General features: G+C 36.0%; 1 pseudogene; it reads left to right on the top strand.

The window, feature by feature from the left end:
* The first annotated feature begins 3,439 nt into the window (after nucleotides 1–3,439).
* On the top strand, nucleotides 3,440–4,206 carry LOC116875642 (annotated as a pseudogene).
* The last annotated feature ends 2,144 nt before the right edge of the window (nucleotides 4,207–6,350 follow it).

The raw sequence follows: 6,350 nt of genomic DNA, 5'->3' as shown, positions 1-6,350 counted from the left end.
GCTCAGTGGGTTAAGCCTCTGCCTTCGGCTCAGGTCATGATCCCAGGTTCCTGGGATCGAGCCCCGCATCGGGCTCTCTGCTCAGCAGGGGGCCTGCTTCCTCCTTTCTCTCTCTGCCTGCCTCTTTGCCTACTTGTGATCTCCGTCTGTCAAATAAGTAAATAAATAAATAAATAAAATCTTAAAAATATATATATATATATATTTGTGAGCATATATTGAGCTGTAAAGGAAGTCTGAACAAATTTCAAAGAATGGTATCATACATATTGCATTCTTTGATCACAATGGGATAAAATTAAACATTCATACTGAAAAAATAATTTTAAAAACTTCGTATGTTTGAAGATTAAGAAACATACTGATGAATCAGAAAATAATGGAATTTGAAGATCTTTAAACTAAAAGGCTTTAAACTCTAGAGAGGCTAGAAATTAATGCTGAAAGCATAAAACTTAAGTTACAAAAGAAACAGCAGAATAAACAAAACAGAAGGAAAGAAAGAATAAAAAATAAATATTAAAAAATGCAGATTGCTGCTTTTAGACATGATGGAGTAACTGATACAGGGCTTGACCTCATGCCATCAACAACCATAAAAGTAACAAAATATATGAAACAGTTTCTTTCAGGCAGTTAATGATAGACAGTATGGGGAAATGATCCTTAAGATAAAGGAAATTGTGTAAGGTGACCTTTATGTTTACCTTGCTCCTCTGAATGAGGGCACTTTCTGGTTTGTGGTGTGGGAAGTGAGCCCAAGTGCAGGGCAGCAATATTGCTAGGTAAAAGAGGCAGAGATCAGAGTTTGAGCTGCTGAGATGGCTGTAATTTGTGGGTCAGTATACCCCAGATGGTTGAGCTGTGAAGGAGGAAATCTCAAAGGTCTGTGGAAAGGTTATCTTCAGGAGTATGACTAAGTAAGTGTTTGCCTGCACATACACAAAGTGAGACCATGTGAGGCCTACCAGTAGTAACTGAAAACTTAACACAAATGCCAGTGCTGGAAGATTGTGGAATTTCAGTCCATTCACACTGGAGAGATCTTATCGAGTGCTTTGGGCATTGGCCCTGGACTTATAGACAAAACTGGTATAGGATCAAGGTGAATCACTGTAATCTACAGCCTGCCAGAACAAAACTCAAGACTATTTAAATAAAGACAATGTAATACAGAGTCTCATAGTGTAGCAGCCAAAATTGTTCTACTCAAGGCAGAAATTACTAGACAAGAAACTCAAGAAGCAGGGAAACGTGACCGTTAGTCAAGAGACAAATTAGTAGAAACAAAGATGATCATAGATGTTGGAATAAATAGATGTGGACTTTAAAGCAGTTATTATAAATATGTCAAGGATTTAAAGAAAAACATAGAGTATTCCATTAAAAGTGTGAGTGGACAGATGGGAAATCTCAGCAGAAAAATAGAAACTAGAAATGGAACTAAATGGGAATTCTATAACTGAAAAACTACTGCTAAACAGAGCTTAGAGGGAAACATAATGTCTTAAATGCTTCTATTAAAAATGAAGAAAGGCTAGAAATTAATGCTGAAAGCATAAAACTTAAGAAGTTAGAAAAGAAACAGCAGAATAAACAAAACAGAAGGAAAGAGTAAGAGAAGAAAATGACATAGTAAACAAAATTGTACAAGGCCAATGTAAAAGAATACTAAAAGCGTCAAACTTCTAGAAAGGTTGGTTAAGGAAAAAAGAGAATGAACAAATAAACAATAATAGAAATGAAAGGGCAGCTTAGAAATTCTTCCAACATTAAAAAGATAAATTTAAGCTAAAATTTTTGAAGATTACATTAAAATATGACTTCCTACAGAAGTTCTTCCTACCTCAAGAAGAAATTGAATCTCTGAATAGTAGTTCTGTAGCCACGATATAAATTACCAGTGAATTAAAATCCCCATGCAAAGCAAACTTCAGAGCCAGAGTTCTATCAGTCAAGGATTTTACAGTTCCAGTAGTATGCAAATTATATAAGTGAATAGAGAAAGAAGATCATTACCAGGATGGGTATATCTCAAATCCAGGATTAGTTTAACATTAAAAACAAAATGTTTGATAAAATTCAACACACAATTTTTTGAAAAAGCTTTTTTTTTTTTTAGGTTCTTTTAAAAAAAGAATTTATTTTATTAACATATAATGTATTATTAGCCCCAGGGGTACAGGTCTGTGAATCACCAGGTTTACACACTTCATATCACATACCTTCCCCAATGTCCATAACCCCACCACCCTCTCCTTACCCCCCTCCCCCTGGGAGCCCTCAGTTTGTTTTGTGAGATTAAGAGTCTCTTATGGTTTGTCTCCCTCCCAATCCCATCTTGTTTCATTTATTCTTTTCCTACCCCCCAAATCCCCATGTTGCCTCTCAACTTCCTCATATCATGGAGATCATATAATAACTGTCTTTCTCTGATTGACTTATTTCGCTAAACATAATACCCTCTAGTTCCATCCAAGTTGTCGCAAATGGCAAGATTTCCTTTATTTTGATGGCTGCATAGTATTCCATTGTATATATATACCACATCTTCTTTATCCATTCATCTGCTGTTGGACATCTAGGTTCTTTCCATAGTTTGGCTATTGTGGACAGTGCTGTTATAAACATTCAGGTGCCTGTGCCCCTTTGTATCACTACATTTGTAACTTTAGGGTAAATACCCAGTAGTGCAACTGCTGGGTCGTAGGGTAGCTCTATTTTCAACTTTTTGAGGAACCTCCATGCTGTTTTCAAGAGTGGTTGCACCAGCTTGCATTCCCACCAACAGTGTTGGAGGGTTCCCCTTTCTCCGCATCCTCTCCAGCATCTGTCATTTCCTGACTTGTTAATTTTAGCCATTCTGACTGGTGTGAGGTGATATCTCATTGTGGTTTTGATTTATATTTCCCTGATGTCGAGTGATGTGGAGCACTGATAAAGCTTCTTAATAAACAAATAAAAAGGACCATTCTAACCAGCTAAAGGTTACCTGACAAATACAGCAGCTAACTGTATATATTGAAAACATTCTCATTAAGCTCAGAAACAAGACAGGTAGCATAAAGGAGAAAAGATCTAGTGGATCTTGGGGTGAGAAAGACACCCTGGAAATCTGCAACACTCTGGCCCAATCTAAGTAAATGAATCATATTTATTGATTAAAAGACTCAATATTTTTTAAAATAATTTCTTCCCAAAATAATCTATAAATTCAGTGCAATTATAGTCAAAATCCAAATGAAGTCAAATGTGTTTTTGTGTGTAACCTGTTACACTATATCTATAATTTATATGTAAGAGCCGTAAATATACTTATGAAGAAGAACAAGGTGGGGAGATTTGCTCTACAGGTTTTATTTTAAAAACCTTATTAAAAAGCTATCATGATTAAGCCTTTTGGTTCCCTGAGCAGTGTCATGGCAGTTAGCAAGAACACATGCCTTCAAAAGGTGGCAAGAAGAAAGTGGTTGATCCATTTTCTAAGAATGATTGGTATGATGTGAAAGCACCAGCTATGTTCAGTATAAGAAATATTGGAAAAACACTAGTCATAAGAACTCAAGGAACCAAAAGCACATCTAATGGCCATGAGAACACAAAAACATAATGTATTTTTGAAGTGAACCTTCCAGATCCTGCAGAATGATGAAATTGCATTTTGAAAATTCAAGCTAATTACTGAGGATGTTCAGGGCAAGAACTGCCTAATTCCATGGCATGGGTCTTATTCGTGACAAATATGTTCCATGGTCAAAAAAATGGCAGACCCTGATTTAAGCTCATATTGATGTCAAGAATACTGTTGGTTATTTGTTTTATCTATTTTGTGTTGGTTTTACTAAGAAACACAACAGTCAGATTTAAAAGACCTCTTATGCTTAGCAACAACCGGTCCACCAAATTTGAAAAAAAGATGGAAACCCATGACCCAAAAAGTACAGACAAATGACTTGAAAGAAGTAGTCAATAAGTTGATTTCAGACATCATTGGAAAAAGACATAGAAAAGACTTGCCAATCTATTTATCCACTCCATGATGTCTTTGTTAGAAAAGTAAAAATGCTGAAGAAGCCCAAATTTGAGTTGGGAAAGCTCATGGAGCTTCATGGTGAAGGTAGTTTTGGAAAAGCTACTGGAGATGAGACTGGTGCTAAAGTTGAATAAGCTTATGGATATGAGCCACCAGTCCAAGAATCTGTTTAAAATTCAGACATTTAATGGTAACAAATAAAAAATCTTACTTGTGATATCTTAAAAAAAAAAAAAAAAGGTATAATAATTAAAGCAGTGTGGTGCTGGTTCAGGGATAGAAAAAATGACAATAGAATAGAACAGGATACCTAAACAGAACTACACCTATATGGAAACTTGATCTCATAAAAAAAAAAAGCAGGCTTTTTTCATGGATAAGTGAAAGAAAAAATGGACTTTAAAAAAAGTGTTAATACAATTTAAATCATCACATTAAATCCCTACACTCTGCTAAGCACTAGAATAAATTCCAAATAGATCAGTAGTTAGAATGAGAAGGACAAATGATAAAATGTCTTGAAAACTTTTCTTGAAAAGAAAATATTTTCTGGCTTTGGTGTCCAAAAGGATTTCATTCTTTCTTTCCTTTTTTTAAAGATTTATTTATTTATTTGAAACAGAGAGAGGGACTGAGCATACAAGCAGGGAGAGCGGAAGGCAGAGGTAGAAGCAGACTCCCCACTGAGCAGGGAGCCCAATGCGTGGCTGGATCCCAGGCCCCTGGGATCATGACATGAGCCGAAGGTAGACACCTAATTAACTGAGCTACCCAGGCGCCCCCCAAAAGGATTTCTTAAAGAAGATCCAAAAATGTGTAAATCAGAAAGCAAAGGTGGTAGCCAAAACAATCTTGAAAAAGAAGTCCAAAGTTGGAGGACTTAACAATTCCCAATTTCAAACCTTACTGCAAAACTATAGTAATCAAGACACTGTGGTAATGGCATGAGGGTAGACCTATAGAACAATGGAGTAAAATGGAGAATCCAGATATAAACCTTTCCATTTACAGTCAATTGATTTTCCACAAGGGTGCCAAGCTAATTCAATGGAGAAGAAATGTTTTCCATAAATGGTGCTGGGATAACTGAATATCCACATGTGAAAGACCCCTACCTGAACCCTACACAAAAATTAACTAAAAATGGATCATAGACTTAAATGTAAAAAAGCTATAACACCACTAGAAGAACACATAGTAGTAAATCTTCGTGAACTTGGGTTAGGCAATGATCTCTGACATACAACCCCAAAAAGACAAGTGAAAAAAATTTTTTTTGAAAAGTTGGACTTCATCAAAATTAAAAACTTTTGAGGGGGAAACTATACCATCAAGAAAATGAAAGATACCTCATACAATGGGAGAAGATATTGATTGAGGATTGTAAAGAAAGCCCTCCAACAGAGCAAGAGATGCAAATGCTGGCAGTCATGAAAGCAAGCCCTGTTAGTATTAGAGGATGAAGCCATATGGGTAGGGCACCAACAGTAACTGCTACACAGTCCCAGGCTCTCTTCAGTAGGATTAGGCAGGCCCCAGTCTTAGCTTGAGTTTTCCCCAAAAGTATACATAACCTAAGGCAAAAGACTCATGTGCTATTACTTTATTAGGGCAAGCAGTTCCAAGAAACAGGGTTAGGAAAGGAGAAGTGAAGTGGAGAAGGAGAGAGAACCAATATGAAATTGCTTTGTGGCCTTGGGGCCATTATTGAATGTCAACAATTGCTTGATCTCTTGGAATAGTCCTTAAGAAGCCTTAAAAAGAAACCCAGACTTTTGTACTTGAAGACCCAAAAAAGCACCTGAATACAATTTTTAAAAGACTGACTGGTTTTCCCCCCACAAGTAGTTAGTTGATATATCCGTAAATTAAGACTCTCTTAGACCTCAGTCATACTGTAGGTTCCCTTTAATCAACATCCAATACATAATTGGTGGTAATGGATAGCTGGGATAATTGAAATCCACGGAATAATAGCTACCATTTAGTAAGTACAAGGTGGTTTTATATAATGTCTAATCCTCACAAAGTAGCTTTTGTTATACTGATTTTATTAATGCCCAAGCTGAGATTCAGCTAACTTAAGGAACTCGGCCAATGTCACAAAGCTAGTAAGTAGCAGATCAAGTTTTGGAACCAGGTCTTCTTCTTCTTCTTTTTTTTTTTTTTAACTCCTGAAACAATATTCTTTCTATTATACGAGGAAGCCTTTTAGAAGAAAGGATTAAGATTCCTAAATCTCCTCTTAGCCAATAATCTTTAGACCTGTTATTTATTTTTTAAATAGGTCATACAAACACATGATTTAAAATTCAAG

This window comes from Lontra canadensis, unplaced genomic scaffold (genome assembly GCF_010015895.1).
Source record: "Lontra canadensis isolate GAN:19392208 unplaced genomic scaffold, GSC_riverotter_1.0 scaffold42, whole genome shotgun sequence".
NCBI lineage: Eukaryota > Metazoa > Chordata > Mammalia > Carnivora > Mustelidae > Lontra > Lontra canadensis.
Note: the sequence above shows the minus strand (reverse complement) of the source record. Positions and strands in the feature narration are given on the sequence as shown.